The sequence below is a fragment of the Girardinichthys multiradiatus genome, chromosome 12, assembly GCF_021462225.1.
Source record: "Girardinichthys multiradiatus isolate DD_20200921_A chromosome 12, DD_fGirMul_XY1, whole genome shotgun sequence".
Taxonomy (NCBI): domain Eukaryota; kingdom Metazoa; phylum Chordata; class Actinopteri; order Cyprinodontiformes; family Goodeidae; genus Girardinichthys; species Girardinichthys multiradiatus.
The window spans coordinates 1,135,290-1,162,692 of record NC_061805.1 but is presented as its reverse complement, the minus strand read 5'-3'; the positions used below and the strand labels follow the sequence as shown (position 1 = coordinate 1,162,692).

Below are 27,403 nucleotides of genomic sequence, written 5' to 3'. Positions count from 1 at the left end.
TGTTCATTACAAATAGTTCAAAGAAAAAATTTACCTTTTGTCAACCGTCATCCACAATTATAATCAAAATAAGTCTTTAGTAGCAAGTGTTCATCTGTGTCAACTTTTACTAGAGATTTCTGACAATGTGGAAAAAATTATTTCATCAAAATTAAATGTAAAATTAGATGAATCTGTTTTCTGTGTTTTTAAAATAGCATTTGCAAATTTTAGCATTCCAGTTATTACAGAAGGAGTAAATGCTGGATTATGTGTTTATAAAGATATTCAATTCAATTCAAAAATACTTTATTAATCCCAAAGGGATATTAAATGTTGTTGTAGCTCATATTATGAAGGTTTCTTCAGAGAGACGTTGTAGATGCTGATGGCTGTGGGCAGGAAGGATCTCCTGTAGCGTCCGTCTTACAGCAGATCTGAAGAAGCCTCTGACTGAAGACACTCTGTTGTTATTGGACAACAACATAGTAAATAATATGGTATATGGTATATAATATATAGTATGTATATGGCAAATAATCCCTCCACTGGTGTGCTTACAATCAAATATGATACAGGTTTGATGCAGTCAAATTTTCTGTTTTCTACAAAGTCAAAATGCCACACGATAACTGAGCACAACAACCTGTCTTCCACTTTTTACTTCAGTTTAAAATGACTCCTACACAGTTACATACACAGAAGACAAATAGTTTATATCCTGGTAGTTGACAGGACGGAGAAAATGGATAGGTTGCAACAAAATAAATAAACAGATAGAAAGGCTTTTTCACTTGACAGAAATGTTTGCCAGAGAAACTATTGGCTTCTCCCCCTACCTGTGTGACCCCAGCCTAACAATGGCTTTGTGTGCTATGCAGATTTTGGGTTTTGGATCTTATAAATGCAACTTATTGATTATTTTATAATGATTATATTATATTTTATGATTGCCAACAGTTAGAGTTCTGAGCCTGATGTGAGTGCTAAACCAGCTAGGAGAGGGTGAGGTAGAGGGTATTAAAAATAGGACATCTTTAAAAAGAGAATTAAAAAAATACCCTGAATATGTTCTTCTGCTATGACACAGCCTCAGGCAGCTGAAGTCATGGGGTCAATAGTTTTGTCTGCTCTATGGAGGAGGTGTTCTCTGGGATCCACAGTCAGGCTAAAGATGCAGCTTTACAGTGCTTGTCCCCACAAGACTTAGTAACTAATAACACAATTGTCCTTTTAGTATTTTTAAAACTCATTCACGCCACTAAACTCTGGAGCCAAACGTAACAAACATTTTACACTAAAATGGGGAACAGTTGAACAGATTGAAAAAGTGCTTCGTACTCGATTTGACAGCTGAAAATCTAAACTACAGACACTTTTGGCCTGGTTATTGTAACTGATACATTTGTGTATGTTGCCATTTTGGAAACACTAAAAACTATTTTACAAAATCTCAAATATGTAGACATGTTTAAAGCAACGAGTGTGTAGTGATGGTACCTACTTTAAACAAAACCCGTATTCTCTGTTGAAAAAAATTCCTTGCATCTTCAATTGTTTTATGATTATCTTGAAAATCTCATTTTTAATTCAACATTTGCTATATTTGTGTGCTCTTTTTCATGCTCAAGTTGTTAACTGTTATGGCTTTAACTATACTTCAACCAAATGTGCATGATTTGAAAGTGGTTGAAACAACTGGACTGGAAGTACCCAGTAATGCACATTTCATTCATGGTCGCATTGTCCAAGTTACTGGGGATAACGTAGGCTTGCAAAGATATTTAATCACTGATCATCATCGGCTATTAAATAAATTATTGCCTTTACTTAATTTGTTACCAAAACATCAGATGTATAAATCATTACCCCAGAAGTATCTGAAACATTGGCTCACATCTGCACATGTGGTGTATGTGAAAGGAGGCAAAACAAATTTAAAAAACAAAACAAAACTTTAAAAATATAACTAAACCAATGACAAAAAAGAGCACCAGAGCCAGAAGGCAATATGCTGGGAGTTCTTTAATTGGGACAGAGCAGAAGCAGATCCAGGAAAATGGTTGGTCTTCAAAACCGAAAGATGGTACTGATATAGCTTTAAAGCTAGGAATTTTGCTATCTGCTAGGGAACACGGATATGATTTTCTTGTGTGTACTGAAGTGACAAAAGACACAGTTGTGTTTTGTAAGATAAGGACTATTGTTTTAAAAAATGTAAGTGTCTGGCTCTGTGGAATATTGACAGGAACTCTGTTTTTTAATGAGCGGTATCATACATTCAGGGTCAGATTACACCCAGAATTTAAAATTGATGAACTGTGTTTTAAAGTGTATGATGCCCAAAGAAAGTACGGCACTGCAGATCCTTCCCTCTGTGTTATTACATATTGTAATTTAATTCCAACCAAAAGTCTATTTTAATATTTGTATGTACTTTGGCCTGACAAATACATTTTTGGTAATTTTGTAACTAAGGATTTGTGGTCTTTTTAAACAGTTTTTCTTTGAATGTATGGCTGACAGTTTATTGGCAAGTAACAATTTAAAGCAGTTATCCACATCATAGCACTGATTTAGTTTCCAGGTTAACTTAAATAGAAATAATATTTCACTGAGGAAGAATAAATCACAATCAATGCTCTAGTTGTTAATTGTGTTAACACAATGCACTGTCTCTCTATATACATTTGATTTTTTATAACTAATTCATCAATTCAGTAGAGAAAAAAAATTAACACTTAACGTTGTAAATAATACTTTTTACAGAGTATTTCCTCATGTGGTGTTAATTTCATATAACCCCATCCATGGTCAGTGGTAAATAGTTACTTGATTTAGAGGCAATTAAACTCTGGAATTTTAACTCTTGCGAATTTAACACCAATTCTGAGTGGGACCAAATACACTCAGGAACATTGTGAAATTTAACTCTGTAGTGTTGATTTAACATTGATTTAATATTTAACATATTGACTGTGTATGAGATGACTGAATTAATATAGAATACAAAAGAACTGTGGGACTTCCCAGCCTAATGCAAAAAGTTTGCGAACCACTGTTGAACAGCCCAGGGTTATGACAACATAAATATTCTGACCTTATACCTGACCTAAACCAAACGTTGCTGATGAAACTGACTTGTTCTGTTCCTGTCTTTGGTATTTTCCTCCCTGCATCGTAGCTGCTTAACTCCATCATTCTAAAGACCCAAATGATCCAGCTACTGGTTATAATGTAAACCCGCTGGACTGCTGGGAGATGAATGAATAAATTCAGCTTGCTCTGGCTCATGTAAGTAAGATTCATGTGTCGCTGCATGTGTCAAAGGCGAGCAGTTAACATGCTGAATTGAAATCTGCTTTTCTTTGCTCTCTGTTGCATAATGTCCAGTAAAACTTCACTGTAGTCTACACTGACAATAAAGTATAGGTCTACTCTCTGAACCAAAGCTCCCTCATCGTTATTCAGCTCCCTTTCTGACTCAAAACTCCCTTAAAATCATCGATAAGTGTCACCACATTTACTGGGTGTAAAGCTCTAGGCCAGGGGTTCTCAAACTTTTGGGGGCCAGGAACCTCTTAGCAGTGGTAGCATTTTTCCAAGGACCCCTTAAGATTCCTCATGCTGATAATATTTTTTGAAACTGCCTTTTGTACACTTAAATACTGTAGGTATTCTGTATATTAAAAAAAAAATTTAACGTACATAAACCCAATCTGTTATAGAAATAAAAAATAAAAACATTTGAATACTTTAAACAGCAAAAAAATATGTAAGTTATATTTTAACTCCTTGGGTGTTTTCTTCAAATATCATTTATTAAAGCTTCCAAAAACACAATGAACACCTTAAATAAACTTGACTTGACTTATTCAAACTCTTGGCAGAAAACTGAAAACCTTCTGAAAAATTTCTGCTTTAGGCTTTGTTGCATAGTCAAACCAGTCATCAGTTGCATCAATAACCCCTAAAAAATTAATGAGAAGGATGAGCCTGTCTCTCACCACACAGTTTCTCTATTCTTGGAGGTACGGATGACAAAAAAAACTCTAAGATCATCTTCCACTTGTAAACGAGCCCTGTATTTGTTCTTCATTACAGTCAGAGTGGATATGATGATTCACAAAGGTATGTGGTAGGAAAGGGCAGCAATATTTTCATGGCCTCTGCAGCCAGTTCAGGATACTTATGTGAGAGGGAGGTCCAAATGTTAGCATGACTTGTCTGTTGGAATCTGCTGGTCTTCGATGTTCTGTCGCAAGATAACTCCAACAGCTGTTCTTCTGTTTTACCCGTTAGGCCATTTTCTGTTGCAGCAGGTGAAAATGGATCACGCACCCAATCCCAGGCATCAGTGTCCACATCAGAGAAATATGAGCTGAAGTGCTCACACAGTGATGTTAGGTGTGAAGTTACAACATCTCTCACAATAGCAACAGACAAGTTCTCTTTGTTTAAAAACTCAGTCAGTTGGGGGAACATGTCTGTTATTCCATCTTGTACTCTTCTTCTCCAGAGGTCGGTTTTCTTCATAAAGGCGGTGATTTTGTCACTAACTTCAAGTATAGATGTGTGGCCTCCTTGGATTGAGAGGTTGAGGCTGTTCCGTATGTTGAATATGTCTGCAAGATAGATTAACTTGGCAATGCAGTCTGGATCAAGAAAAAAAATGTGCAATGTCTAGTTTTTCCGCTGTCATGAATTCTGACATTTCTCTGCAACGCTTTCCCACGAGACTGCCATTGCACCTCCGAGTAATAAAGCAGCACATGTTCAGCATTCAGATTTCGGCAAGGTTGACCAAGCAACCGTGATTGGAAAGCTCTGGATTTCACAAAGTTAACTGCAGTGATAGCTGTGTTCCAAACGAAGTGAAGATCTGCTTCCATGTCTTTGGAAGCTAGTGCTTGCCGATGCAGGACAATCTATAACCCTTGGATTGGATTGGTAGATTTTATCCGTGCTGCAACTCCACTCTTTCAGCCGATCATTGCTGCTCCGCCATCCGTACAAACAGCGACACATTTTTCCCAGCTCAGTCTTGCTTCAGTCATAAAAGCATCAACAAGTTTAAATATTTCCTCACCAGTTGTCCTCCCCGAGACCTCCTTGCAGAACACAAAATCCTCTAAAATGTCTCCTTCCCACAGATAGCGTACCAGAGCTATCAGTTGAGCTGCACTGGAAATGTCTGTCGATTTGTCCAGGTGTATAGAAAACTGTTCACATGAATGCAGTCTGTCCAATAATTATTCCTGAATGTCAGCTGACAGTTCTTTAATTCTTCTCACTGTGTCATCTGAAAGCGGGGTGTCTTTCACCTTGTTGGCCGCATCTGTGCCAAGCAGAACTTCACACATGTTCACTGCAGCTGGAAGCACAAGGTCTTGTCCAATTAAGTGTGGCTTCTTACTTTTTGCGATGCACTGTGCCACCAGATACAAAACCCTCTGAGCTTTTTCTGATGTTGTGGCCAGGTTCACCAATTGTTTTTTTTTTGCTGCATATAATTCTTACCCTTTGCTGGTTGTTGGACCTAACTTCTTCTGCACTTCAAAGGGGCCAGAAGCTTACTATAATTTCTAGGCAACATTACCAGCACCTTTTGACTTGGTTCAAAACTTATTTCCCTTGCTGAACGATCATACCAAGCTTTTCGGGACATTTGTGCAACTGCCATATGTGTTTGAGCTAATGCACTCTTTTTTCAGTTTCTCCCTAATCTGTAGGACATAGGAAATTACATTAACTGGCTACTCTCCTTCTTGGGTCCCTTCCCACATCTCCTTTAACAGGGTAAGAGGGCCCCTGACCTCATAACCATATAGGAGTTTAAAAGGTGAGAACCCAGTGGAGGCCTGGGGAACTTCCCTATAAGCAAAAAAGAGGTAGGGCAACCACTGATCCCAGTCAGAGCCTGTTTCATCCACAAACTTACGAAGCATTTGTTTCAGGGTCTGGTTAAACCGCTCTGTTAACCCATCTGTTTGGGGATGGTATGGGGTGGTCCTCACACTTCTAATCCCCAATAGTTTATATACCCGTTTCAATAAAACAGACATAAAATTAGTTCCTTGATCTGTGAGAATTTCACGAGGAAACCCCACTCTTGAAAATAACTGTATTAAAGAGAAGGCTACAGCTTTTGCCTTTATTGTTTTCAATGGAAAAACTTCAGGGTATTTGGTTGCATAATCTGTGACTACCAACATATACCAATACCCTGTGTGGTATTTTCCCCAGGGGTCCAACAATGTCCATTCCGAGACGTTCAAATGGTGTGCCTATAACAGGCATAGGCTGAAGTGGAACTCTGGAGGGGCTTTTAATTGATGTCTTCTGACACTGGGGGCAGCTCTTGCAACATCTGAACGTAGGCCAGGCCAGTGGAAGTAACGCTTAATACAACTAGTGGTCTTGTGTTTCCCTAGGTGGCCAGCCCAGGGAATGGAGTGGCCCAGATTAAGTACAACATCTCGGGCCTCTTGAGGGACCACTAGCCGCTTAGCCTGAGCACACCAATGGTAAAGTATGCTGTTCTGTAAGAAATACCCCTCTTTGTTGTTGCCAAGCTCACCCTCTGAATCCTTCTGCTTAGCTCTCAAAAAAATGGCTGACAGCGCTGGGTCATTTTCTTGCACTTGAATGATGTTTATTGGCATTTGAAATCCCAATGGTTCATCAGGGGTAGCCTCATCTGGCAACTTTACAACAGTACCTCTAAACTTCTCTTGCTTTCTTTGACTTCTTGATTTCTTAGATCTCTGGGGTTTAGTTTCTAAGTCAGCATCAAAGAAAGGTAAGGTACTCAAAGTTGGAAGATGCTCATTCACTTCTTTAACTTTGGTCCTCGTAATAGCCACATTACAGTCTTTTGCTGGTTTTAACAAATCATAGAGCACTGGCAGGTCTTCACCCAGAACTACTGGGAATGGCAGGTTATCAGCCACACCTACATTCAATAAATATGGTTGTCCTTGTACTTCAATAAATATGTCGGCTGTAGGGTAAGGCTTCTCATCACCATGCACACAACAGATTGGGATGGTCTCATAAGTACACATGCTACTTGGTACAAGTAGTCTGTGAACCAAGGTCTGAGTACTGCCAGTATCTATCAAGGCTTTATGTCTTCGCCCATTGATTTTTACTGTGGTCATTCTCATTGGAAATCCCTTTTCTTGTTTTACATCAGAGTCTTGGCATGGCACAAAGCACATCTGGGTCAATTTTAAAGGGTTTTGTGGACACATGGGTTTGATGTGCCCTTCCAGCCCACAAAGGTAACAAACTGGAATTCTTTTATTAAATTTATTATGAATATTTGCAGGCAGTTCATGTCTGGCAGGGATTTTACTCACACCTGTTGCTGAACCCTGTTGATGCCGAGATGGAGCTGGCCTGCAGGTGTCCTTGTCTTTAAAGGAAGTGTTACTCCATGTCTGGCCCTTCCTTTGAGCAGCCACAAACATCAGCAAAGGTGGAGGCTTCAGCAGCTGATTTCGAATCATGCTCTTTTATCCACACCTGGAGCTCAGGGGACAACATTCTTAAATACTGTTCCAGGATTAATATTTCACCAACTTCTTCCACTGTTTTACCTCTGGGTAGAATCCATTTCCCAAACAACTCCTTTAGCCTCACATACAGCTCTTTGGGGCTCTCATCAGGATAAACATACAGGGAACAAAACCTTTGTCTATAGGTCTCTGGATTAATGTCATACTTCTTCAAAATTGCTGTTTTCACATTATCATAATTTAGTGTCTCATCAACATCCATATGAACATAGGCACTTCTTGCCTTACCCGTAAGGAGAGGAATAAGCCGAAAAACCCAGTCTGCTATTGGCCATCTACAGGCAGCTGCAATTCTTTCAAATGTCACAAGGAAATGTTCAATATCATCTTCACTTGTCAATTTCTGCAACATTGGCTCAAGAGAAAATTGCGACTGACCTGAAGATATATTGACTGGTGCAGATATAACCTGGGCCCGCTGAACAACCTCATAGTCATCCTCCTGTGTTTCTGGATTAGTTGAAGAGGGTTCAGGGAGTGGAGATGTGCAGGCCTGCACTTCCATTTGTAGTAGCTGAAACTGATGTTTTAAGGCTTTAAACCACTGTTCCTGTATCTCACATTTTTGGTTTAATTTTACCTCCCGTGCCTCCTGCTGGCCCATGAACGCCTGCAAAATCCCAGTCAGGTCTCTCAGTGTTGGTTCTTTATCATCTTCACCCCCAGTGTCTGCTGCCATTGTCGAAGCTCCAGCCTCCATTTCCTCGTCTCCAGCAAATGGTTCCTCTGTTAGTTGAGTCTCTGGTTTGTTTTTCCTGGCTCCACGGTGCATGGTCAAAAAGAGAAAAACATGGAGTCAAAAAAGCAAAAAAAAAAACAAAAACTGGGCTTAAGAAAACTGCCAAAAACAAAAAAAACTGTGTCCTCAACTGGCAAATCCCACTCCTGACACCATGTGTGAGGGACCAAGCCAGTCAAGCATGATTTTCAAAGAACATGGGTTTTATTTCCCCAAACTAACAAAATTCAAATAACTGTTGCAGTGCCCTTAAAAGAGGTCCAATAAAGAAGCTAAACTCAAGACAAAAAAATCAAGGTTTAACATAACAAAATCTCAAATTAACTGCTCAAACAAACAAACTGACCTCCTACACAACAAACAAAGGGGACCTAAATACTGGCTGATCAGACCAGACTAAGACACTGAGGAAAAGGGAAGGAAAACATATACAGAAATTAAACTGGCAAAAATAACTAAACACAGTTAGCTTAAAAATGTACTTGAATGACTAATAACTAAACAAAATAAGCAAATCACAAAAACAAAGAGAACTTATGCAAAAATTTGAATAAAGACTCCATGGTCTTCCCCCATGGTGGAACTCCAGATGGTATCACCCAATCAGTCAATCTGGAATTTGAGTGTGCCAGCCAGAGTCCATTGCTTCTGTTCAAGGTACTCCCCCACAGCACCAGTAAAGAAAACACAGAAAATGTTAAATATTTGACAAAATTAAATATACAAAAGTTAACCAAATGTGCACGCTACAATTAGAACTAATGTATTTCAATATTGTCAAATGAAAATATAAACAGACACCCATGCATTTTTGCTGCAGTGAATGTGTATATGAAAACTCAAAATGAAAAAGTGTTTGTGTGTGGGGTTACCGACTGTGTGACTGCAGGTGTGGCCATCACACTGACAATAACTCTGGATAAAGTTTTCCTGTTTTAATTCAGTTGAGATTACCAATATTATTTATATTTGTTTAATGCAAGCATAATGAGAGAGAGTTTGATAAATTTCAGATTTTATTATTATCTTTTTCAAATTTAGAAGTTTACATTCACAGAGGTTATCGTGCTTTTAAACAATTAGCCCAGATTATTATTGTTGTAGCTTTCTAAGCTTCATATAGGTACGTTAACAACATTTGGCCAAACAATTATATGCAAGTATTATAAAACAGTATGAGAATGTCCAGCCATACTGTTCAGTAAGGAAATTCTGGGTTATGTGTCCCAGAAATGAATGTGATTTGGTATCAACCCCTAGAACAAAAGCTAAAGACCTTTTCATAACATTTTGAGCTTTTAGATCTTTTTCACACTGTGCTGGGATGTTAAACATTGTGTGCTGTTTAGTTCAGGGAACACAAAAAAATCACAAATTACTGGTTGCACAGGGACCGTTTATCATCCCAGTGAAATTAGAGAATTATTGTATTTTTACTTTACCTTTGAAACATCAATTTTCAAAAGTACCCGACTATGCTGCGTTGCGTAGGCAGCAGTGGACGGTAGAATTAAACACATTTAAATATTCAACAGGTTTTTCAGTTTTAAGATTGATCTCCATGTTAAAGATAATCTCACACCTTATGGGTTAAGTTTAACGGAGGCCCGTTACACGCACCCTAAAAATAATAATTAATTATCAGAAATAATTAAGAATAAAAAAGGGCGCATTTAACGAAGCAGGGCAGAAAAACAGAGCCTTTCTGCTGCGGCCGCATGTCAAGGAGATCAGTCAGCCGTCACGACTATATATGGGCATGCCGCTTCCTGCGGCCCCACTTCAGCACCTCCGCTTTCTGCTCGGGCACGAACCTCATGAACAGAAGCTCACATGAACGCGCGTTCCTAACATAGCATCTAAAGCACGTCATGGCAGTCAGGTTTCTGCTCAAAAGTCAGGGCAAAGCAAGAAAGCAAAGACTGGAACATGAGATATGTCTCAGTCTTCGTCCACATTCTGTTCACTTTGACATTTTCAGGAACGATGGAAAGTTCCCTTTGCTAGTCTAACTTTTTTCCGTTTTAATGTCGAGTTAGTGTTAAACTCATTGACAATAATAAAATGTACTGTAGCTACTGCTCATTGGAGCTGGGGGATGGGGCACAGGGGTTGGGTGGAGGCATTTAAATCAAATCCAGCAGACTTTGTTGACATGAAAAAGAAAAAGTGAATTTTTCATTATGCATTATTGTGAGCTCTTGCTCTTTTTTACATATTAGACGGAGAAAAAACAAACAGAAATAAATCAACACATATATAAATAAGAAGCCCTTTTATTCTAACTTCCCTCTATTTCCTTAATTATTCTAAAGAAGCAGTTTTTTAAAATTAACTTTCACAGGCACTTTATTCGGCATAAAAACAGCAGCATCGCACCGCAGCCCACTGAGCCGGACCGGCTGCTGTGGAGGCGGGTCTTTCCCGCCGAACAATGCAATTATTTCAGCTCCGTTGGTCAGGAATGCCAGATTTCACAAGCCGCTGCCCTCTTGCGAGCGTCCAGCACTGCACCTCCAGTGAGGCTCACCGCCTTTAACCTTTTCCCACCCTATCCTCTGCATGCACTGCTCCGCCCCACCCAACGAGCGCGACCTATGGACCACCTTTGGCCTGCTGTAATGGAACTTTTTCTACGTCAACAACAATGACTTTCCCAATCAGCCTTGATTTCCTGCACCGTGGAAATATTTGTCTTGTAAGTAGGCTAATATTCTTGCTGAACTGTTGCTATCGACCTGAATGATCTCTGCTGCACCTATAGCTCACATGTGTTTAAACTCGGGGTGGGCCTCGCTGCCGTTTACCCTGCAGCTGATAACGCTGCTGCAGCTGTGAGAGCTGCTGATGCCTTATCTTTATATTTTCGTTCATTTAAAACGCTACGAGAACAAGTAGCTACTTAAAGGCGGGTAATGAAAAATTTGTGAATGGAAAGAAGAATTTGTGTTCATTGTTAAAATTTAACTATACAATGACAGCCCCTCTGTTATTCGACCAATCCAGAAGGTGATGGGATAAATTTTCCACCAATGAGAACAAAGACAAGAGGTAAACTGAACCAATGGGAAACTGGTATTCAAATAAGGAATTTGTCTCGGCAAGAGCTGAATGTCAACTAGTCAAAGATGGAGTCCAAAGCTGGGAGGCCGTGGGGTAGCCAGGGGACGAAACAGCGTCTCCCCCAACCAGGAGTCGCTGCGGCGGACTGCTCGGACGGCTGTGCGAGAAGAAGGCGGTCAGGGCCGACTGCTTTTTATCCGCTGAAAGGACCAGTAGAGCTCCGCGAAGCCTGTGTTGGGTGAACCGGAGGCTACGGACCGGCCCTGCCAGCACCAGGTACCGATTCAGCAGAACCGCTGGCCGCGTGGGGAGGAGATGGCATGCAGCTCGCGCACAAACGTGGGTGCGGGTGGGTCTGCCTGACCCCGGGGAGATTTTACGAACCCTTGCTGCTCTCAACTATGGAGCTGCTATTATGTGTGTGTCTGCGTGCGCGCGCGTGTAGTTCTGTGCGCGCGCACTGGTTTGAGATAGATGGAAGTAAAAGCGTGCGCGTGAGCATGCTGACAAAGATAGTGATTGACAGATAGGTGACATGAAACTTTCTTTCTTTCTTTCTCAAACTTGGTCACAATGTCCACCACTTTAGAGGTTTAAAGTAGGATCCAAGGACACCCAGGGGTCCACCAAAGATCCCCCTGAACAGCAAGATGTTTCTTAATTTGCCTATATAATAAACTAGTTATTAAAGCTATATGACTTGATAATTAAACAGTGCTGTGTTTAGAATTTGCTCCTTGCAGGAGCTGGTTTTATAAAACATTTCATTATTTTGCTTCTATAATTTTAAAGCAGTTCTTGGAGTTCTGAGCTGCTGTTGGGTGTTGCAGATTAGAATAATGAGGCTGGGTCCGTGCAGTGCAATGTTAGTATGTTTATGTGAAAAAAGGGTCATTGTCCAGTTCAGCTGGGCTCCACTGTGGATGTGGCCCGGAGCCACATGTCCTTGTGTTTCTTTGAGTTGCGGTTGAAAGTGTAGGAATGTGTGCTCTGTGTGTGGCTGCAGCTTGTCAGGCTCAATCTGCGGGGACACGAAAACAAGAAGAAGAAGAAGCTTCAACGCTGAAGCAACCGTGTACCCTGCTGTCCTATCTGGGAGAGATCCCATATCTCCGGGCTTCCATGTATAGGGGCTACCCAGCGTTTGTAGCCTAGCCTGTGGTGTTTTGGACGACATGGAGTCTGGTCGCTGGCTGTGGTCGGAACTTGTTTTTTGCTGCTCCTGCATGGCTGGATTATGAGGGTCCTGGCAGCAAAATGAGCTCTGCAGCTGATTGGAAACGGCTACTGACATTGGAAATAACAAAGCCACCCCCCCCCCCCACCACCTTCCGTCCTTACCCATTCCCCCACCCCGCGGTTTCCTAAAAGAGGAGGGTTTCACGTTGCCACTTTGGCTACAGGGACAGGAATAGTAGGTATTAAATGAAAGTCTCTGGTATTGTATCTCGGAATTTGCTCTTTGCCCTATATATGTTTTCTCCACCCTCGTTTCCTCCCAGCAGAGCTCTGCTCACTGGCTGCTTTCAGAGGCTGCAGTCTATAGGAAGAGCTTCGCCTGTCTTTTAGGTTCTGTGCTGTATCCCTGCAGTTTAACATGGACTGGAACAAATCCTTGGATACATTGTCTTCAAATATTCTCTTATTGTGTATAAATGATACCTTGCAGAGCGTATCAGTCCTTCTCCATTTGCATAGATTTTATGCTCTTTTGGGGCCTGTGCTTTGAATACCATGAAAACACAGTAGCCTTTATAAGCCTGTTTTGCTTGTTTCACGGCTGCTTGTCTGCTTGCAACATGTTAATCATGGTAACTGTGAAGAGGCTTGCTGCAGCCCCCACCACTAGTATTGATGAAGCTGAGGTGTTGCATGCTGGTGTTCCTATAAGAGTTGGATGCGCTGAATAGACACCATGTAGTTCAAAGCCCTTTTTCTCTTGTACTACTGTGAAATCACGTGAGCAGTGCAATATTAAAAGGGCATTGGCTCACACAATGGCACCTTGGCCCTTCCTGCTGTATGTTTCAAAATATTAACTAAGCACAAACAAACGGTGTAAAAGTGCTTCTGTATCGACCCTAAATGTAATTATTAGACAATTTAGTTTGTGATTGGCTGATGTGTCCACAGAGCAGCGTATGTGAGTGCTATAGCTACTCCTGTTGTTTTTATGTGTGTGTGTGTGTGTCCCAGCATGCAGAGGTCAGCTGCTTTGACAATGTTGCACTACTGTACCATGCGCTAAAGCAGTGCAATAGTATTGTCATAGCATTTGGCCTTTGTCCTGCACTACAGCAGCCGGACGACAGATTGTTGGAAATAGAAAAAAACTGACAAGAAAATTGTTTTTTCTTTATTGTCTTTGTTATCTGTTGGTTATTACAATGTAAAATCAATCCATCCAACTGGACCTATTTTATTGGACTATTTGCAGAAATAGAGGGTAAAAAGATTTTGAATATATATATTTTTATGTTGTCATAATTTTAATTTATTTTAAATAAACAGATTTTTGTTCTTACAACTCACTGAAGTTTGATTGTGTGAATCAGGGCTGGTTGAAAGGTTATTGAAAACAGTACATTTGGTATTTAAATTTTTAATGTGTGTACACTGTGTTATTTTTATAAACTGACAGCGGAATTACGAAATATTCTTTGTTATGGACATTTTATTTCAAATTTCTGGGGGTTCCTGGGCCACAGTGTGGGCACCGCTCCTAGGTTCCTCCAATAGGAATTGTCTGTGGCTTTTCTATTCACACGTGTTCCATTATCAAGCTGGATTTTACCCGGGGAGATATAGGCCTCCTGGAACACGCCTCCTAAAAAAAAGAACATTTTGTTCACAGAACTACACAGGTTGTCTTAGTTTGCATTGCAGACCACGTGTCACATTAAGTAACAAGCTCTGAGGTCAACTTACCCAACTTCTTGCACATTTTTTCAGGCAGTGTAATATGTTGCTACATGCTGGCCCACGGTGTGAAATCATTTGGAGCCGAAGCTGGGTCGGATTTAATTTGGATTCTCTTTGGTTTTTTAGTGGTCAGATTTTAGCCTTCTGATTGGATCAGAAGTAAGTGACTGAATTAGTTTTAGAGATGAGATGGAAACACAGCTTAACTTCACTTCCTGTTATGTTGGTGAGAATTAGAATTTTATTTCAAACATGTTAAGTCTGTGATGTTAGCCGTTATGGTTAACAGAAGGTTTCCGACAGTCAGGAAATAATAAAAAAAAAGTAAAAATAGGAGAATCATTTTAGGTGGCCAGTCTGGATTCCACTACTTGTATTTAAATGTATGGCTGTAAAAAGTCTACATTTACAAAATCAAAACTAAATTGGCCTTCAAAAATTCTGTTTTGATTTTTATTTGGTCACTAAAAAAACAAACAACCAGATCTTTCAAACAAAATGAATAGTTCTTTAAATGTTATGATCATAAACCTTATGCTTTGATTTCATAATATTTAATTTGAAAGATGTTTTACCGAATAAAAAGAGCAGCTGCATGTGTTCTGTGTAAAGGAACGTGAGCCTATAGATAAATGCTGCAGTCCCTTATTATTCTGTGTGTGTGTGTGTGTGTGTGTGTGTGTGCATGCGCTCCTGCAGACCTCTCCCCAGCCTCCTCCCACCCTCCCCCTCTTTCAGTCGGCTTTTCAAAGCATAATTTGAGTGTGCACGCTTGAAGAAGTCACCGCGTGGGTGGGAAAATGGGGTAAGTTTCCTATTTGGGACAGGTCGTAGGGGGGGATGGGGCGCCTTGTGAGGAATGTGGAGGGCAGGGCTGCTTTGAGGGAGGAAGGGGAGGGTGTTGGGAGGTTAGGGCTTATCGTCCCACGTTGCTTTTCTTGCTTGTGTGTTTGTGCATGTTTTTCAAGTGGATGTGGAATTTTCTGTTTGTTGTGTGTTTATGGGAAATACGTTGGAGCGAGTGGCTGAGTATCTTCCTTTCTAGCTCCAGGGTGTTTAGGTGCCGAGTTAGCCCCACACTCATAGTCATGCATCTAGAAGTGCATTTAAAACTTCAAATCCTGCAAAAAAAATATTTACAGTTTTGCTCAATCAAGGTGCAAATTTTAAATTTTTTTTGGTCAATTTTAAGACAGCAAAGTTAGTCATAAATTATTTTGGATGTTAAGAAATACATAACATGTTGACAATATTATCTAAACAATACAGAAAGCAGTGGGCATTTAAAGGCTTGAAATATTTGAATGTTGGTTAAAGTAAGATCTAATTGAAAAAATGTCTTGCTGTTGCATGGGGCAGCCATAATGCTAATACAATGCATCAGCAGTAATTGACCCAGTGCTGCAAATGTAAAAAGTCCCAGCCTGCATTATAATTGCCATGTGTTAAATAAGAACGTGTGGAACGTAGGAGCAGGAGAGTTTTGCTGCATAGCATGTGTCAGCTCGTCTCTGATGCTGTGTGGGCAGGTAGATCCCGGAGCAGACGGGTCAGTATGAAGTGCAGCCTGTAGGGAACAGGGGCTAATATATCTGCTGCCTGTGTGTCTCATAGTGATTGGCTGTTATTGGAGTATCATCCTCAGCTGCAGATGTAGGTGTGAAGTGTTCTGATCTTGGATCAGCTGTAATCAAATATAAAACAGAGAAGATGATGTAGACATGAAGTCAGGGTTACTAGAGCAAAAAGATTCCTTTCCTTTTGATTATTGGAAAGTAAGTGATGCATGAATACAAAAGAAATAATACATATTTTTGGTTTCATTTGGAATAAATTTCTATTTGGGTTATGGACAAAGAGCAGATTTGATTGTCAGGTTATGATATATAAGCGCACAAACACACACACACACCATCCAACCAGTGCTGTGTAGTAGGAGGCTGACTTTTGTACCACTTAATCATTTCTGCCACCAAAACAATTCTTTTAAGGTATACATCATTGTTTACATGATGCTGTTTATGCATATACCAGAAAGGTTTTAATACCACTGTGAACTGATTTTCATTTGGGACATATTCAGTATACATGTGGTTGGTTTGCCTCTGTATCTCAACATGTTGAAAACATAGATCTGCCACACCAGATTGTTTGGATTTTTCTCAGGAGTGATACAATAGGAGGTTTGATTTTTCCAGGTTAATTACCCTCATGGTCTGGAGTTTGTTGTTGTATGTTGGGACTCCCACATGGAAAAGCACTTTTCCCCTGTACTCTGCGTGAGCATTTCCTTCTCCCATTTAGCTTTAATATGTACCATTGAAGAACGTCTACCAGGTAGTGCTATAAATTTAGGAGGAAAAAAAAATGAAAGAAAATCTCTGGTTCAAGCCTCTGAAAAGTTTGATTCATGCTTCCTAGTGAGAAAATGTGTTTTGTTTTTGGATGGAAAAAAATCGTACTCTGTTGAAACTTTGACAGAATTGAGGGTTTATATTTAGCCTCCCAACACATCAGTTTCTTAAATAAGAAGTAGATGCTTGATAAATGTATAATACCTTTTATTGGATTCAACTTGTGCTGTATATTTGTTAGAAAGCTTCCTTGTGGTATTCTGGTTAGTGTACTCGAGGTAAAAGCTGGAACTGTGAAAAACTCTTAAATGTGAAGGAAAATGTGGAGGAAATGTGAAAATGCATGATTTGTTTTTCTTTATTTCAGTCACCACAGAAACACTAAGCAATCAAACAATAAAAAATACTAATTTTAAATTATTATTTACATTTTTAAAGAAAACATATAATACTGTAACATGCCTATCATATTCAGGCCCTCTGTTTCTAAGAACATAAAAATACAACACAGCCTTTTGCCAAGAGGTATTAGTTCATTAATCAAATATTATTCACTCTTTGACATATTGTAATTTAGGGGAAAATAGTTAACATTCATGTGTGCCCCTTATCATTAAAATACCTATAATACTTCTTCTCTGTGTTGCTAGTGAAGATTACAGATTGAGAGAAATATAGAAGATATGAAGTATTTCTGTTTGGAGAGAACCAGCAGAAAATGTCTAGTAAAGATGATGAAACATAAAACAAGTTTGGACATGTTCATTGTTTGAAATAAAATCCCTTTGTGTTTTATGTAGGAAAAGGCTGAACCTGCTTTTGATTATTTACCTAGAGAACATTTCCACCCAGCTGACATTAGAAAGCTTTTATGATACGTAAATATAAGGATGATCTTCCATAACATTCATGCTGGATTTTAACCACACTTCAACCACAGTAGAGGCCGTGTCAAAATCAAATACACTTTGTTAGTTTATATCAACGCGACATTTAGCACTTACTGAAGGTTTCAACAGCCATTGAACATAGTCCAAAAACGGTTTGATCCCTTTTCTTCTCAACCAAAATCTGTAGTTTGGTAAACAGTTTTTCTTATTAAGTTAACAGTTGATGAAAGAGTGAACTAGCTTTGGAAGAATTTTCTCTGCCACAGTGAACTTCTCATACTTACATTAAAACAGCTGAAGGCCTCACACTTTTACCTAAAGAAACGTATAAAGGGAAATAAGTAATTGGCCTCAGTAAAATAAATATAAATCACAAAGTTCTTCACAAAAAAAGATCATACAAATTAAAACAAATAAAAAGACAAAAAACAAAAAAAAGTGAATATCATTAAAAACAAATACTGAATACTAATTCTAAAGACCTTAAGGAACAATGAGCTTGAGTAAAACTATCTTCAGTTTCCCTTTAAATGAGCCCACACCCTCAAGATAACCTGAAAACAAAGGAGCTTGTTCTGCCATCAATGTGCAACAGTCTGGAATGGGCAATCTCCTCGAGTAGATCTTGGTTTGAGAACCTAAGAGCTCCATTATGTGGCTTTCACGATTCAGTAATAAAGGAAGGACCTGACCATGCAGAGCTCTGAAAGTCAGGATTTTAAAATGAATTCTAAAATGAGCAGGTAACCAGTGAAAAGACAGTAAAAGAGTAGTGATGTAAACTCTTCTATTGTTCTATTTTGGTCGAAAACAACAACTAAATTCCTTAAAGTTCAAAAGTCCAATCTGTTGGATCAGAGGAACCATGATCTCCGGGGTAATGATCAGACACTCTGTCTACTCAGAGTTCAGTTGAAGGGAATTATTTTTTAACCAGCTTGTAATTTCTTTCAGGCAGTTGGAAGAACTCTGAATTCTTGGAGAACAGTTTAATATCATCGGCATAACAGTGACAGAAGAAAATGCAAATTTTATTAATATAAAAGTAATGCAATATTTTTATTTTTAATTAATTGGCTGTTATATGTTGTCAGTATTGCTCCAGTCAGCAATCTTGATTAGTGATGAACCACACAATCGTTCATTGATCGAGATCAGCCAATTCTTCTGTCTGACTGGTGATCAGCAGATGAAATTCTTAAATATCTTTTTTTCCTGTTCATTGAACACATCAAACCTGAAAATGCCCACATTTCTGGCCTGTAAACTGATCAGCATGATGTTCTTTGTGAGTTGTGGAACACATGCTGTGATGCATGAATGGGGAAAAAAATAAATGCTTTATCTCATGTTGGATCCAAATATGTAGCAGTTTTTGGTTTTGTTTTCTGGTCAGTGTTACGTTTATTTGATGAATTAGAAGAACATTTGCAAAAAATACTGTGGATTTGTGATAGTCATTAGACAGAAAATCGTAAAGCAAACAATACTGCAAATGAGAATTCCTAATCGATGGATATTGATGGATGAAACCAACTGCTTGAGCCAAACACCTACTATAAGAACACTTGTGTACTAAAACCCAATTGATTCAAACATTAGTGAATGTGCTAACCCCATAATCTTTAAGTGACTTTTTTTTTTCTTTCCCATGACCACAATACTTCTAAATATCTAATTTACTTCTAAATATCAGAGTACAGAGGAGAACCGTGTGAAGGAAGGCTGCTGTTGTTTGAAATGCTTTCATCAAGGATTAGTTGTCGTTTTAATGTTCACGAACCTCACTTCTGCTATGTGAGCATGAAAGCTGTGGTGCTTTTCTGCTCTATGCTGCTTTAGATTTCATAGAATTAACTTAGCTGCAGTGAAAAATGTATATTTGTATTAATTAATGAAAGAAATCAAGTCAAGGGCTTGTTTCAGTGGGGAAGCAGCATAGTCTAGCCTCAGCATTAGAACAGTGTTACACAGAGCAATAAAATGCCAATATGTAAGAGGTGAAATTCACTCTGATTTGGATTCTCTGATTAAAATTGAAGCTTTTCTACAAACCTCAAAATCCAATATGGTTGCAAGATGTGTAAAATATAATGATGGCTGCATTAATAAACTGCTTATTTGTGTTTATCAATTATATCTGCCTTAATCCATCAATCATGGTGTTAGTGACTGTGTTGTCGCAGTGTGTGAATGCATGAACTGCTCGGTTGTCCATTGTTATTGGCTTGTTTGATTAATAGTGGTTAGCTTGATCTCTGCACACAATTCCCCTGCCTTTCACACTTGCAACTGGAACATGGTTAAATTCCCAGTTCTGTGTTCCAACTTTCAAGGTAAATGGAACATGTGTGGAAGAAGGAGAGCTTTTCTTCAGATCCTGATGTCCCAGACTTCTCTTTATGTTTGCTGTTCGTGCTCCTCCTCCTGCTTCTCCCCCTTCTCATTCTTCTTGTCCCCTAGCTGTTTAACCCCAGGATGGAAGTTCTCATCTCTGGGGAGAGGTGCATCTCATCCACATAACCTTGCAGACAAGACCCTATCAGTATTGCCTCTGCTTTCACTAGCACTAACAGAGTAGTGCAATATTGCTTATAGGGTCTTGACTCTGAGGGATGGTCTTCCTCCTGTGGTTTGCCTCCACGCTGATGGACCTGCCTGTCTCATTTCATCGTGTTGAGCTTTCCCTTGTTGCAGAATGCAGCTCTCACTCAGCTTTAATGTGCAGTGTGATACCAGCTGTACCATGTTGACACTTTACAGTCAAGTCCTGCTACTATTATTAATGAAGGTCTCTTAGATTATATTTTGCCTGCTGGGAGGTGAAGTAAATTGTAATGTGCTTCTGTTTTGTCACTAAATCCGGACCCTGAACTGCATCTCTGTCTCAGAGCGCCTGGAAACACCATCAGTCTCAAAGGAAGCTTATCATCCAAACAAATGCTTAATATGAAAAAGTATTACTTTCATTAGAAATAAGCCACAACATGAATAAAAATGTTTTATGCAAATGCAAAAAATGTAACATCTCAAAGAATTTTGGTTTGGTTTTTGTTGTTTCAGAGGTTGAGAAGGGAATGATTTAGAGATGAACAGTTCAGTTAAATGACCTCTGTTAAAAAGACATCAGATTTTAAATCTTTATTTTTAAACAAGGCTTACCTTTCAGTTGTAATGGAGTTTGAGATTGAATAGAAAACTCCTGATCTGTTTAGTGGGATGTGGGATACCTGTCATGTGTTTTTTTTTTTTTTTTTAGTCTACTAGTCTAATATAGAAAACAAATGAAAGGGGTTCATGGTTGACTTTCTTAGTTTTAGTGTTTTCTGTCAGTAATGGTCTGAATGCACCACACTTGGACTGTTACACAATACAGCTGATGGTTCTAAAGAGTGACCACTAGAGAGTGGGCATGGGCCGAGCTATATCAAAGTTTCAAAAAGTTGCGCTTTCAACATCGCCAATATGTATCTTCACACCGTTCCTGCTGTTTTAAAGTTTATTTACTTAGATGCCAGAGAAGCTGCTGCAGTGATCAAAGAGTTCTCCGGTGGTTAGGAGCAGAGTTGCTCCATGATCTCCTTCTCGTACTTGTGTCTTTGCGCTCTTGGCCTCTCCTACATATATCTATTGTTACAAGAAAGAAAGTTGGCAATTATGAAAGTTATATTTTGGAAAATAAACGAGCTCCAACAATTACGGTTCTTAAGGTAACGCTTTTTGAAAGTACAGTTGACATGCTAAGAGGCTGGAACAGCTGGTGTGTTAAACATTAGATCCTTTGGATTCTCAATTTTTTAATGGAAAAATCAGTGTTCAGGTGCTGAACAATTTTCTGATCTGAAATAGTAGCCATGAAAAAATTGTCTAGGAAGCAGGATAACAAATGTTTCTGTAACATTGTGGTTTTGTTTGATTTCACCAATCTTGAGCTGAATCTATTCTCCTCTTCCAGAATATTGACTGGATGAGCATTGCTGATTGAATCAAGAGTGTTCTAGTCGACAAACTTCATGTAAAACCTCTGGGGCAGGTTATGTGTTTCACCATATTACCCAGATGAGCCAGCCAGGTTGTAACAGGACCAATTTAGTTATACTGAAAAATCTAACTTTAGCCTCACTGAGCCTATAATTCCACTTTACACTGCTCTCCTCTGGTCTGTTCTAACTGCCAGTGCTGGTTGATTATTCAAAAATGCATGCAATGAAAATAGCTGCTTATATAAAACCTCTCCTTTAGCTCTGACCAAATTCTTACAAATTAAAAAATTCAGCAGAGACAGCACTGCTGAAGTCAGCCGGTCAGAAGAGGTAAGGTGACCCTTCAGGTTTCATCGCATCACCCAGGACAGAGCCACAGGATGCTCAGTGCTTGACACTCTTTCCCTGTTGCACTACTGTGGGAGCTGCAGCAAGCAGTGCAATAATGAAAGGGCATCAATCAGCGGGACCATCCTCCTCCACTTGTCTTGCTTCCGCCTTGCACCGGATACTGAGCCAGGCCTTCCAGCACGTCAGTGAACACTGCTGCTCACCACCTGGTCTTCTGTCATAAGACTGTTCTTTTAATAAAATGTACCTTAAACAAAGCAGTCGGGTTTGTCTTGTGTTCTGATCTGTAAAGTGGTACATGTGCTAGAGGTTTTCATTAAACTATTTGAACATGAACTTTTCCCTTACTGAGGCAGCAGGTGGGGTTTACATAAAAAACAACACGTCAGCGTATCAGCTGTTTAGTTTCTCCAGGTACTCACATCCAGATCTGTGAAAAATGTTAGAAGACAGCAGGTTTTGTGTGAAACCTCACACTTTTAAAGTGAACACATGCTGGGGTACTTGTAACTAACAGGTGTTTATTGTTACCAAGCCGAAAGTAATCCACCTAAACATTTGAAGAGCACAGAATATTTCAGACTGGTTAAGTCAGTCTACAAACCTAAACTCTAATTTAGCTCCCGTGGAGGAAGCAGCTTTGATGCTGTCATTAAGTTCCTGCTTCAGTACAAGTCTGGTTCTTATTTTACTTCATCTAATGTGTTTTTCTGCTACAAACAATGCGATCTGTGCTGTACTCACATTTTGAGATGTAAGTACCAAAAAAAAAAATTCCGAATTCTGCTGTATCATTTCATGCGTTGGTGTCTCCTAAACCGGGTTTTACCATGTCTTATTCACAGTCATGGGTTATCAGAGTTCTATAAATGAATTTAAATGCTACAGAATTTCAATAGAAAAGGAGTGACAGAGTTTTCCACATTCAAATTAAGTAACTGAAACGTATGTGCTGAAATGATTTAGAAGAAATCTGCAGATATCTAGTGAAAGATTCATGTGAGAAAGAGATGACTATAACTCAAACTGATGCAAACTGAACAGTTTTAGAGCACTAACTTCATTAGATACTCCTTCCAAGCAGCTAAACTTTGTAAAATAGATATGTCAAGTTTCAATACAACCAGTTTGTTTTCTTAAATAGACAACTTTTGATTCATAATTTACATTCTATGGTCAACAGAATCTGATCATTGAAATATAATATTGATTCGGACTGGATAGAACTGAATATGTATTAGGCCTTTTAAAAAGACATGAAGATAATGTTGGGAATTTTCCTTTCAGTTGCTGCTTTTTTCACCAGGCCTTGCACTTATGACAGCATACTGTACTGTGTGGATACTGTGTGTTTAAAAAAAATCGAAGCAGGCAGACAAGCAGTGGACATAAGAAGTGCCAGGTCCAGAAAACTTCTCCAGAAGATGGACAGTATGTTAAAGTGATGTCTTTCAGAAGGTGCAAAAAAAAAAAAAAAAAATCAGTAAATGCCAACACAATGTAGCCAAAAAGCTCTGATTCGCCCCTAGTGTTTCAAAGCAGTGCTCTGCCTGAAGTTAAAACAAAACCCCCAAAAAAACCTTTACAAGCCTAACAAACCAACTATGGACTCTGGCCGGTGACCCGGTGCATGGACTATACAGAAAATCTGAGTGAAAGCAGTCACTGTCCAAAACTTTGTCTGAACAGCATTTAGATGACCTGCTTAGAAGCTTAGATTTAAGGTCACTTTAAATGATTATAAGAAAAAAAGTGGCTGCTTGCAAGGAAAAAATATGGAGAATTTCTGACTGAATCTAACCAGACTTCTGTTTATCATGCATGTGGGAAACACATGCATAAAGAAGTAGGAAAAAAAAAATCTATATTAGACAGCATATTTGACAAAGTGGAAGTGCAAAGACCGAGATATAGTTCCCCATGACAAGCCTTCCCAGGAGTTACTGTGTTCTGGAGTTAAGAGAACAGAAAGGATGATCCGTGTATTCATCTTGTGGATACAGCTTCCTTTATGAACTGATTAACAAACAGTTCTGGATATTAAAAAGGCAAAGTTTATTCATTAAATTGGACTACATTTACCAGAAGACTACAACATGCAGGTCTCCTCCGGTAATCTGGGAAACAGTTTGAGAAAAAGTGCTTTGCAAGCAAAGCGAAGAAATGAAGTGAAAAAACAAAAAAATACTTGTTCTAGACTGTCATAAGTAACCTCTGTGGAAAAAACAAGGTTGAAAAACGACACAGAAAATGTTGACAACTTTACAAACAAATACTGAAAAATCACTTCCTTAAATATGTTAATAGAATATTTTAACTAAGGTTTCATTTCATGATTGTTGCTCTGCTGTCTAATCTTTTAATTTTTCACCTAATATAATAATTTTTTTAACTTATATAATCAAATTAAAGTAGAAGAAAACGGACATCCAAAATATTAAAATGATTAGTTTTTACATGCTCAATTAAAGCCGGACAAATCACACCGATAATATCTCATATTTTATTTCATTAATGCTCATTAATGAGTTTTAATGAATATAAACATGATGTAAGATGTACTTCACTACAGGCTGATTCCTACCTGACAGCAGCAGCATCATCATCATGTTTAAACGGCTTCCCAGTATTCCCCGCAGTCCCTCTCAGCTGCAGGAACTGCAGAAACACCACACTTCCACAGAGCTGCTGGGTGGTCCTCTTTACATTTCCTCTGCGCTGCTTTGTGGGAGCCATGAGTGGAGACGTTGGGAGCCGCCCACTGCAACCAATTAGTCATTTTTTTCAAACCAGACTGTACAGTCTAAACAATATTTAGGAACAACGTTTTAATAATAGTATTCGTTGTTCCAGAGCTACATGTTGCTCTGTTTGCAGAGTTCACCTGCTTTATAAAGCATGATACAATGTAACAATACTTCAAATAATAAATTTGTTTCTGTTTTAAAATCATTGAATTCCATTGACCATTTGGTATCAATGTTCGTTTTTTAAACCTGATAAAATTCCCAGTGTAGCGGTTGTAAAATGTCAGTGGTATAAATACAGCAGCTGCAGCAGGCTGGCATGTTCCAGAACATTGGACAGCATCGCTGCAGGTCTATCTCTGTCCTCCGGCTGGAAAGCACAACACCCAGGATCCAAACGCTCACTGACGCTGTTCGGACTTAAGTTTTGCTCATTTCACAGCGTTGGATCAAAACACCGGGATCCAGGGGAAACCGCTGCTGATCATAATAAAAGCGGCGTTGAGTGTGTGTTTTATGATGACAGTCTGGCGCCATCTGCTGCACACAACGAGACTTGCAGGCAGATTCGTTTCCACGTTGGTTTGCAGCACACGTCTGTCAGGTCATGATTTTAGCTTAGAGCAGCACATAAGATCTGGGTAAGAGAAAAACATATCTCTGTGCACCATAATGTTAGCTGTTTTTAACAGTACCGTTTAATTCAGTGAAAGGCGCTTTTATATAAAATGTATTATTTCATTGAGTATAAATGTATGATAATGGAAAAAAAACAAAACTGTTTATTTGGTTCATATTTGCCTAATGCTCCTGGATCCAAACCAAGCAATAGTAGGAGAGCTAAAGTTACAGGTCAATACATTCTGTGAATGTGCTTATTTGTGTTGCTCCATGTAGACTGCAGCAGGTATAATCTGGTATCAACTTTGTTTGTGGATCAATTGCAGGTTTGCAATGCCACCCGAGGGACCGGACACTTCACAAAGAGGTACAACTAGGTTTAAAATAGCAGTGTGTTTATAAGGTGAGTAAAGATAAAAATGATAAGAACTGCTTGAATACAACCAACGGGAAACAGCACATTCTATTCCAAAGATAAAACATGACGAAAGTTCAAGAAATTATTTAAAAAAAATGGCAATGTCCATAATTACTGTGAACTCTAAAATGCTTTTAATTTTCCTGTGAATCCCTGAACACATTTTTAGTTGCAAAAAGATTGTCTCTGCTGCACATCTGTGCTAAATGGAGTCGACTAACTTCTGCCACCTGTGAACAGGTATTCCAGCCCAGGATGATTGGACTGCAGTCCTCAGTTCCTCTGCAGTTTGGTCTCTGAAAAAACATGTTTCTGTTGGGTTACAGTCATGTGATTTTTCCTCTTGGTCGGAACCAAGAGGCTGTTTGCCTACTCGTCTGTTTGGGATAGTGATTTTAACCCTGGCATTATTGAACGGCAAACTCTGCACACATATGGATTAAATTCAACATAACTTCTCTCCAAAATATAAGAATTTATTAATGGAAAACAATTCAACACAAAGTTAAACATATTTCAAATAACAATCTATTTACTAGGCTAGAACAATTTAACTAAACAACCAAGCAAACTGAAGGAATAAAGAAAACTAATGAACTATGTACAACAAAGGAACAAGGGAACCAATGAAAATGGTGCAATGATACCACAGTTCAATGTGGAACTATATTTACGAACCAAGGTTAACCTTAAGGACTTGGAAATGAAGTCAAATTAGTTTTAGAACTAATTAAGCAAATTAATTGGTATGTCTTCCAACAACCAGTCACAATGGAAAATCAGAGTAGATAAAACATTATTTTAATAAAATTATATTTTAAAGAATTATTGCTAAATTAGAAATCAGCCTTTTTGGATAATTGATCCTTAACTTTGTTTAATTTGCCATCCTTATCCCAGGGAAATAATATTTTAGGAAATGTTATTTGTTGGATCAGAAATCAATAATCTTTTGGACAATCGATTTTAATGTTTTTACTTGACAACAACGGGACTAAATTAAAAAGAGAGATCATATTTCTCCTATTTTAGCTTCCCTTCATTGGCTCCCTGTTAAATCCAGAATAGAATTTAAAATTCTCCTCCTCACATATAAAGCCCTTAATGATCTAGCTCCATCATACATCAGAGATCTGATTGGTCCATATGTTCCTAACAGGGCACTTTGTTCTCAGACTGCAGGTTTACTGGTGGTTCCTAGAGTCTCTAGAAGTAGAATGGGAGGCAGATCGTTATGCTGCTGTAGACTTTGACTGCTGGAGGACATTACGACCACTTTCACTCTCTCTGCTACATTCTCATACTACTCTCCAATTTTCCATTATTTGCTGTTATTTCAGCCTTTAACTCTATGTTCTCTAGAAGCTACATCTGACCTGGCTCTGTGTTTAGCTGTGGCACCTTCCTGGAGGGGAACATCCAAAACACCCCAAAGTGGCTCAATAATATTTAGATCTGGTGACTGTGCTGGCCATGGGAGATGTTCAACTTCACTTTCATGTTCATCAAACCAATCTTTCACCAGTCTTGCTGTGTGTATTGGTGCATTGTCATCCTGATACACGGCACCGCCTTCAGGATACAATGTTTGAACCATTGGACGCACATGGTCCTCAAGAATGGTTCGGTAGTCCTTGGCAGTGACGCGCCCATCTAGCACAAGTATTGGGCCAAGGGAATGCCATGATATGGCAGCCCAAACCATCACTGATCCACCCCCATGCTTCACTCTGGACATGCAACAGTCTGGGTG

The 27,403-nt window shown here is 39.0% G+C and overlaps 1 long non-coding RNA gene across 1 annotated transcript; it reads right to left on the bottom strand.

The window, feature by feature from the left end:
• Positions 1-15,007: 15,007 nt before the first annotated feature.
• Positions 15,008-26,711, bottom strand: LOC124877442. Its single transcript, XR_007040524.1, has 3 exons — positions 24,449-26,711; positions 17,815-17,845; positions 15,008-15,970 (listed from the first exon to the last, which is right to left on the bottom strand). It is a non-coding gene; the product is annotated as an uncharacterized LOC124877442 (long non-coding RNA).
• Positions 26,712-27,403: the final 692 nt, after the last annotated feature.